Source organism: Silene latifolia, chromosome 6 (genome assembly GCF_048544455.1).
Source record: "Silene latifolia isolate original U9 population chromosome 6, ASM4854445v1, whole genome shotgun sequence".
Classification (NCBI taxonomy): Eukaryota; Viridiplantae; Streptophyta; class Magnoliopsida; order Caryophyllales; family Caryophyllaceae; genus Silene; species Silene latifolia.
The window spans coordinates 13540308-13550213 of NC_133531.1; positions in this window are offsets into that span (position 1 = coordinate 13540308).

Consider the following 9906-nt stretch of genomic DNA (forward strand, 5'->3'; position numbering starts at 1 on the left):
CTAATTGATTTTCCCTTCTTAATTAACCTAGATCCCCTTCATCCTAGATGAGGGGATTAGCTACTCATGATTATAATAACAACAACGAACATAATTAAAGATGAAAACATAATTGCAAGATGAAAACAATAATTGAAGAACATAAAACGATGATTTAATTAAAGAGGAAAGATTAGTACCATACAAAAGGAAGATTAGGGTTCTTAAGAGAGTTTTCCAGCAATACTTAGCAAATTATAACGTAACTTAACAATAAAACACGAGTTTCTAATTTATAATAAAAGATAAGTGTTTTAGGAAATTCCGGAAAAAAGCCCGTCAGAGAGGATCCTCGATCGAGTCAGAGGTGACTCGATCGAGGACAGCTGCTCGATCGAGTCACAGAGTGACTCGATCGAGGAACTTCTTCACAGTTCTTCTTCTCTTCTTTGACTTCTAGTCTTCATGATTCCTCGTTTCCCGTGCCATGCTTCGTGTATTCTACCGTGCCGTCTCCGCTAAGCTAATCTCGACTTGATCACACTCATATTGAGTCATTTCGCATCAAAACACAAAATAGCGGCAGATTCGACAATTCATTGAAATAAAGCATATAAATGATATAATAGGCACGAAACGGTATGAAATATAACGTAAAGGGAGCTATAAAAGTATATATGAAAGTGATACATCAAACTCCCCCAAACCAAACCTTTGCTTGTCCTCAAGCAAAGCAATCAGACCAAAACAAAGGACAACAAACATATGGTGAATGAATAACTCAGAGCAAATGTCTAGGCACATACAAGACTCAGCTGTCCATATCTATAACAAAGTAATGACCGAAGTTGTGCTAATAAAACAAATTCAAAAGCACGGGTAATAGACTCACGCAGCTCTTACTCAAGATGTGACATGATACCGAGACTCAACCAAACACCTTTCAACCTTGCAAGACCATTTTGTCGGATTCTCGCGGTTTCACTCATGCACTCATAATGGGTGATTTATGTAAGATAGAAAGAAATAAGACACTCACTCAACTCATGAGATATGCATGCAATCTAATGTGATAAGAGATCCTCCAGCTAATACGCATTCACGAAACAGACCAAGTACATGTATCAAGGACAGAGAGGTGGTAAAGTGGCATGGGTATAGAAGTGGCTTGTGCAAAAGCACGTATGGGTATGTGAGGCTCAGACGGTAGTCGCAGCTCTAGACCAATAGCCAAAACTAATAAGTAATAAATCAAACATCCAACTGGAGAAATAATCTCAACTTTGACAACATATGAGAGAAATGTAAAGGCTCTCCAAATGTGCATTAGACTCCAGTAATTACCACACACGACCTCCTAACAAAACTGAATGAAGCATACATTTTTTCTCTTCTTTTTTGAATATTTTCATTTTTTCGAAACTTTTTTTTTTCTTTTTTTTTTCTTCTTCTTTTTTCTTTTTTTTTTCTTCTTCTTTCTTTCGAGACTTTCATTTTTTTTCTGCTTCATAATATTCTCCTTTCAACATAAGAGGTCACACAATTGTTACAAAAAGATAGCTACTACCCACATGACAATAAAAGTCCCAACCCAACCAAAGTAGCTATGACAATAAGGCTCAAACAACTGCGACTGTCCCGAAAAGGTAGGCAAATTCTAGAATGTAGCTAAGAAATAGGATATAAAATGGCTACATGGTTCAAACGGGCTAACAAAACTAGGTGATGTAAGGCTTAGTTGAACGGTAAGAATCGCCTATCCACATGTACTTAATCAAATGAACGCGCGAAAGCTAAGAAACTAATGTCACACTTATGCAGTTTGATATTACATATACCACAAGGAGACCACACTCATCAGCCTAAATAACAATGAGACCGGTTTATTAATGTTCCCGGCCTAGGAAGCTCTAAAGACCTCAGAAATTTAAGTGGTTTACCAACAAAATAAAGTCAAGTCTACTCGGCATAAGGCATATTGTGACGGTCAAGACTTGAGTAAAGAGCTTTGTTCATCATAGCTAACAGGTCAAAACAATGTACATGGACAACTAGATGAGACTCAAATGCAAAGACAAAGCAAGTTATCATCATTGCTATACAATTCACCAAGACTCGACTCAAAATAAACAAAAATAAACAAAAGACATGTTTTTGGATTCTATAATTTTTCAATTTTTTGGAATTTTGATTTTTTTTTTTTTCACACAACAATAAATAAAAGCACACAATGAAATAAACACACTCCCCAAACCTAAATGTCACAGTGTCCTCATTGTGACGCCTACAAAGATAGCGATCACACGTAAATCCAAAGAACCTATAGGACACTACTAATAAAGGAAAGAGGGCAAAAAGGAAATGCAATAAAACAAAACAAGAAAGATAATACCAGTGTGTAATGCAAGAGCCTCCCCAAACCACCTGGAAAGAGAGGGATGTAGTGACCATTTGTCACCACGGGCTCCGAACCATCATCAAAACCATCAATATCAGCATATAAGGACATAAGCTCAGGATCAGGAACGGCGCTGCGGCCACGGCCTCTACCACGAGTGGGTCGCCGAACACGGCTGCGACCACGAGTGCCTCCAGTAGCAGCAGCGGTGGAAGTAGAAGCGGAAAACCGGCCGAATGGGCCTCTCTCGGGAACAAGGGATGCGGTGTCCTCCCGAAAATGTATAGGCCGAGAGGGGCGACTGGAGTGTAGAAGGGACGGCCTAATGCACCAAACTCGGTGCTAAACTGTCCAAACTCAGTAGGAGTCACTCCGTAAAGATGAAACACACAGTTTTGTCGTCACCGGGAGTAGTGTAGTAAGAAGGTGACACACCGCCATACCGTCCCCGAAGCTAAAGTCATAGCCTCCATCTGTTCCCACATCCTCCTCTCTGTCAAAGCAAAGTGTTGATGCCGCATGCATCCTCACTTCCCGTTCAACGACGGGATCAAAATGGTAACCCGGAGCATAGCCTCGAAGTGGAATAGGTCAAGGAGGTGGAGGAGGAGCGGGTGGTAGGAACCCGGCAGATGGGTAGTGGGTGCACGACGTCTCCCGGCGCCGCCGGTGGTGGTGGTAGTACTAGACCCAGGAAAAGTAACCAAAAGATCCCGGGAATCGATAAGTAACGGGTGGGGGGTCGCACCTCACCCGTACTCTCCTCGAGGGGGTCACGTAGGCAAACGGGCGCAAGGAAGAAGCATGTACGACTCACCTCGGACCCTCCAGTAATGGTCCTTCCCATTCTTAATATCAATATAGGAAATGTCATAGCGAAGGTGGTCATCATCAACAAGTGGCTCATAGTCAGCCATGGGCTCATATGGGTCATCACCCTCAAAGTCACAAACAGCCCTAGCAATCTTGGTGATAAGAGCACCACAGTCAAGGTTCCCGTACCGCCCAATCGCCCTATCAAATGCTGAGCAGACAAGAGCAGGGGGAGAGAATTGGAATGTCTCCTCCCTAAAAGGATTCAAGTAACTAGCAAGTATTAAGACCTCAATAGTGGAGGTCTTGCTCTTATCAGCCCGACCATACAGCAAATAACTCAGATACCTCAAAAACATACGAAGGCAAACGTGTTGGACATCTAACAAAGCCATAGCACTGACGTCCGCATCCATATAACCAGTAAACAATGGAAAATAACGAACGGCAGACAACCCACCAACACCATACAAGTCCCCTTCAGGATGCTTATCCAACTCCAAGATTTTAAATACGGCCAAAGGTTAAAGACCGTTCAACATTAAGCAAACGAAATCTGATTAGGTGATCACTGGGGAAATAAGTATAAGAGCTCAGAAATTCAAGAGTTAGGGCAGGGTAAGATAACTCGTGGAGCGTGGAAAGACCCTGCAACCCGATTTCATTAAACATGCCAAACATAATGTCGTCTATCTTCAAAGTGCGCAAAATTTTCCTATCAACACATCGAGTGGCACTCATAGACTTGGATAACAGATACACAAACCTGTCCTTCTGCACTTTGTCACGAAATTCGATAAACGGATAATCGTCTAAGGGAGACAAATCATCCTCTGAAGACACAACCTCCTCAGGAATTACTTCGGGTTGTTGAACCGGTGCTCTCCTTTCTCTAGACCGCTTATTTCCTTGCCTGGAAGTCGACATTATCTACATAAGAACAAGTAGAAAATTAAACTCCAACAATGTCACAAAAACAGTCCCGGTTTTGGCACTTATGGGTCCGAAAAATCAATTTTTAAGACTCCAAATGACAATGAAAGCATCCAAAAACTTAGGGGAACATGAGTATATATCAAATATTGAAGATTCCAAGCAATAGAATACAATTCTAACCAATTTAATGCAAAATTTCTACCCGGATTTTGAAGAACCCTAATTCCCAAATTAGCAAATTAGGCATAAATTTCAACAAGTAAGGGGCTAGAAAGCAAGGAAATAGCAATTGTATACTAGCAAGGGAAGATTTAATACAATAAACTCAAGATTTAAGCATGAAAAATCAGAATTTTCGAGACAAGTGAAGACCAAAACGTGACTTACCTTGGTAGTTTAAGCAATAGAATGGAGAAAATAAGCACAAGAGAATGATTCAATCAATTAATAAGCAAGAAAGCACAAAGTTTTAGTGAGTTTTGATGATGATTATGATGAATAAAGAGAGAATGAGTAGTAGAGGAGGAAGGAATGCAGGAAGTATGTCGAAAAAGGAAGAAGAAAAGTGAAGGAAATAAAAGCAATTAAACACAAAACCGGCAAAAACAAAACGCGGAACCGGGTTTATTTTGGTTCCTCGATCGAGTCGCATGTGACTCGGTCGAGGATCCAATTTCAGGACTACCCAACTCTCGTTTTAAACTTTTCAAAATTCAGCACAGGTTCCTCGATCGAGTCGCAAGTGACTCAATCGAGTCAATAGGTTCCTCGATCGAGTCGCCATTGACTCGATCGAGGAAGTAGGTCCAGGCTCCTTTCTTCGTCATTTGTTACTCATAACTTCAAATCCCGTCAAAATTCCTGCAAAAGACACTTGAAAGCATATCAAGTACCCTCTCCTCGCCTCTCAAAGTTCAAAGAAACATAAAAACAAAAGCAATACGTGAATTTAAATCCTAATTACAAACTAATGATTTACAAAATCCGAGCTGCCTCTCGGTAGCGCTGGTTTTTGCGGTCCCGCACGACCGTAATTCTTCATCAGTGAGAAGAATCAATGGGGAAGAGGTCAAGAGCCTCTATGATCCCCACGAAAGCACCTTCATAGTACGTTTTCAAGCGTTGCCCATTCACTTTGAAGGTCTTTCCTGTGTCAGAATGCAGTGTAACTGACCCAAATTTGTTCACATCGAATGACAGTGAACGGTCCAGACCATCTACTCTTCAATTTACTCGGAAACAAGCGCAAACGAGAGTTAAACAAGAGAACTTTCTCACCAACATGAAATTCTCTTTGCAAGATATGCTTGTCATGCCACTTCTTCGTTCGCTCCTTGTAAACTTGAGCACTATCATAGGCATGCAGTCGAAATTCATCTAGCTCATTCAACTGCATCAGTCGTTTCTCACCCGCCGTGAGGGATCCATATTCAGCTCCTTAATGGCCCACATAGCCCTATACTCAAGCTCCACGGGTAAATGACAGGACTTGCCATAGACAAGTCGGTAAGGTGAGGTGCCAATCGGCGTTTTGAAGGCGAAGACGGTAAGCCCACAAAGTATCATCGAGCTTCCGACTCCAATCCTTTCTATTCTTGCTTACCACCTTTTCCAAGATCTGTTTCAGCTCTCTGTTGGAAACTTCTACTTGTCCACTGGTTTGAGGATGATAAGCCAGTCCTCTTCGGTGTGTAACGCCATACTTCTTCATGAGGGAATTGAGATGACGCTCATTGAAGTGCGTGCCTCCATCACTAATCACTGCGCGAGGCACTCCAAACCGTGGAAAGATAGTCTTCAAAACGACTTAACAATGATTTAGCATCACAAGTGGGGGTGGCAATTGCCTCCACCCATTTAGAAACATAATCTACTGCTACTAATATGTATTGGTTCCCAAAAGATGTAGGGAACGGCCCTTGGTAATCAATGCCCCAAACATCAAAAATCTCTACTTCGGAGATTCCAGTTTGAGGCATCTCATGCCTTTGCGAGATATTGCCAGTTCTTTGACAAGCATCACAAGAACGGACAAAGTTAGTAGCATCCTTAAGGATAGTAGGCCAATAAAAACCCGATTGCATTACCTTAGCAAATGTCCTAGAAGGACCATAATGACCACCATATGAAGAAGAGTGACAATGAGAAAGGATGGCACGTACCTCACCCTCTGGGATACATCGTCTGTATATACCATCAGCACACTCTCGGAACAGATAGGGATCGTCCCAGAAGTACCTCTTCACATCATGCATGAACCTCTTCTTCTGCTGATAAGATAAGTCAAGAGGAAGCGTTCCTCCTACCAAATAATTGGCATAATCTGCAAACCATGGAGTATTTGCGACTACGGCTAGAAGATGGTCGTCCTGGAAAAGAATCATCGATGGGCAAAATCTCTTTCCGAGAATCTCAACTGGACAAATGATCGCAACAACATTTTCAGCACCAGACTTATCACGGATTTCCAAATCAAATTCTTGCAATAATAAAATCCATCTAATAAGTCTAGGTTTAGCCTCTTGTTTGGTTAAAAGATATTTTAAGGCTGCATGGTCAGTGTGTACAATAACTTTAGAACCAACAAGATAAGCTCTAAATTTGTCTAAAGAATAGACAACTGCAAGAAGCTCCTTCTCTGTAGTAGCATAATTGATTTGTGCATCGTCGAGGGTCTTGCTTGCATAGTAAATGGCATGTAACACCTTATCCTTTCGCTGCCCCAAAACAGCTCCAACTGCATAGTCACGGCATCGCACATAATCTCAAAAGGAAGGCTCCAATCCGGTGATCGGATAATAGGAGCTGAGATAAGTGCTTGTTTGATCCTGTCAAAGGCTTGAACACACTTGTCGTAAACACAAAAGGAGCATCTTTATGAAGAAGCTGAGTTAGAGGTTGAGCAATTTTAGAAAAATCCTTTATAAAGCGGCGATAGAACCCTGCATGACCAAGAAAACTACGCACACTTTTAACATTAACCGGGTACGGGACGGAGTTGCTCAATTACCTCAACCTTAGCTTTATCCACTTGAATGCCCTTACCTGACACCAAATGACCGAGTACCACTCCTTCAGTAACCATGAAGTGGCACTTTTCCCGGTTGAGAACAAGGTTGCTCTCCTCACAAATTTGCAAAACCTTAGTCAAGTTTCTCAAGCAAACATCAAAATCAGTACCATATACACCGAAATCATCCATAAAGACTTCCATGATAGACTCTATGTAATCAGAAAATATGGCCATCATACAACGCTGAAAGGTAGCAGGAGCATTACATAAACCAAAGGGCATCCTCCTATAAGCAAATACACCATATGGACAAGTGAAAGTGGTCTTTTCCTGATCCTCAGGATGAATGGGTATCTGAAAGAAACCGGAGTAGCCATCTAGGTAACAGAAATAGCTATGACATGCTAATCTCTCTAACATTTGGTCAATGTAAGGAAGTGGAAAATGGTCTTTTTTAGTGGCCGTGTTCAACTTCCTATAGTCAATGCACATCCTCCATCCTGTGACAAGTCTAGTAGTAATCAATTCATTTTTGTCATTCTTTACTACCGTGGTACCTCCTTCTTAGGTACAACTTGGACAGATCGACCCATTTAGAATCGTAAATAGAGAAAATAATACCAAAGATCAAGTAATTTTCGTACCTCTTTTCTTACCACCTCCGCATAGGAGGATTTAGTCGTCTCGACCTTGTGCACTAGGCTTGTGGCCTTCTTCCAAGTGAATTCTATGCATACAAAAGTCGGGACTAATACCTTTGAGATCGTCAATGCTATACCCAATTGCCTTTTTATGAGTTCTCAAAACGATCAACAAAGCGAGATAGTTGACCTTGATTAGGTTAGCATTGACAATCACCGGGTTCATCTCACGATCATCAAGAAATTCATATTTGAGATGAGAGGGAAGGGGTTTCAATTCAGGTTTGTTTACCTCAGTTACCTTAGGTGTGACACCCAAACCGTATACCTTCCGATGTGGGCATTCTCTCCAGTTAGAAGCTTCTCAATTCGATGAACTTCGGACTCCATGAACCCGTCTCGATCACCTGGATCGAAACCAGGGCAATCTCCGGAGGATCCTCAAAACACATAGGAAGACACTCATCAATAGTAAAATCAACAACATCTATACTATGACAAGTCTCTTCTATCATGGGGTTTTTCAATGCTTTTTCTAAGTTGAAAATAATCGTGTCATCCCCCACAACTAAGGTCAATCTCCCTTGCCTAACATCTATGACCGCCCCGCGAGATGTAAGAACGGTCGCCCAAGATGATAGGGATTTGGTTGTCTTCAGCCATGTCCATGACAACAAAATCAACGGGGATGAAAAACTTCCCTATTCGAACGGGAACATCCTCTAACACCCCCAGAGGGTGTTTAACAGTTCTATCGGCCATCTGCAGTGTCATATTAGTAACTGTCAACGGACCCATATTTAACTTTTTACAGATAGAATATGGCATAACACTGACACTAGCTCCCAAATCACAAAGAGCTTTACTAATAGAGAGGTGACCAATTTGACAAGGGATAGAAAAACTTCCTGGATCCTTTAATTTCGGTGGTGAGTTAATTGGCAACATGGCACTGCACTTCTGAGTGTAAGCAATAGTTTCTACCGCGTCAAAGGATCTCTTCCTTGTCAAAATCTCTTTCATGAACTTTGCATAAGCCGGCACCTGAGTGATCAATTCAGTAAAAGGGACACTTACCCGTAGATTCTTCACGACCTCCATAAACTTACCGAATCGCTTATCCACTTGGATTTTTTTTGTCGGTGAGGAAAAGGTAGAGAAATAGTTATGGGCTCGGCTTGCTTCTCTTTAGAAATAACTTTTGAAACACCGTCACGACAATTTGGGATCCTCGATCGAGTCGGGGTGACTCGATCGAGCTGGGTGGATCCTCGATCGAGTCGCTTTGTGACTGGTCGAGAACCTGGCAGGTTCGACTTTCTCGTCTTTTTACTTTTATCGTCACTCGTGTTTCAACTTCGTTAGGCTCTTTCTCATCATCACTAAGCTCCAAATTACCCAATCCTTTGGGATGCATGTAAGGGACTTCATCGTGTAATAGGCGCTTCATTCTCAAGACTTTGTGGTCGGGATTCGTATAAGAAGTACCGCTCCTCGGTGAATAACATTAGCTTGCTCATGAGCTTGCTTGCCTTGAGGAGGAAGACCCCCGGCCTGTTTTGATGGGTTTTGAAGTGCCATCTGAGCCACTTGATTATCTAGCATCTTGTTATGGGCAATCAACTCAGAAACCGAGCCGCCGCTTTTCTTTGCCGCATTGATAAAGTTTGTTGCAAAAGATTGCGCAACTCGCCATATCATTATTCGGAGCTTGTTGAGGAATTTGTTGAGGAGTTTCTTGAGGGGGCTGCTGATATTGATTGTTGAACTGCTGGCCTCCTTGATTTTGCCTTTGATATCCCCCTTGTTGCTGATTACCGCGATTGTTAGGAGGGATATAAGGATTCTTTTGTGGTTGTGACTGCTGCGGGTTTTGCACATTCGGCTAAACCATTGAAGGAAAGGGTGTTCCTTCGTTCTTTCATTGTAGAAGTTGGAGAAAGGTGTACCTTGTGCACCTTGTCGGTAAGCCTGAAAGGCAAAGAACCGCTCAAATGTGCTCATACAATCACCGCACCATGACCATCTAAACCGCATCTAGCACAAGTCTCCTCTACTTGCGGACTCATAGCATGAACTCTCTCTTTACTACCCAATGATTGGGTAGTCTTCATCTCAGCAATCTG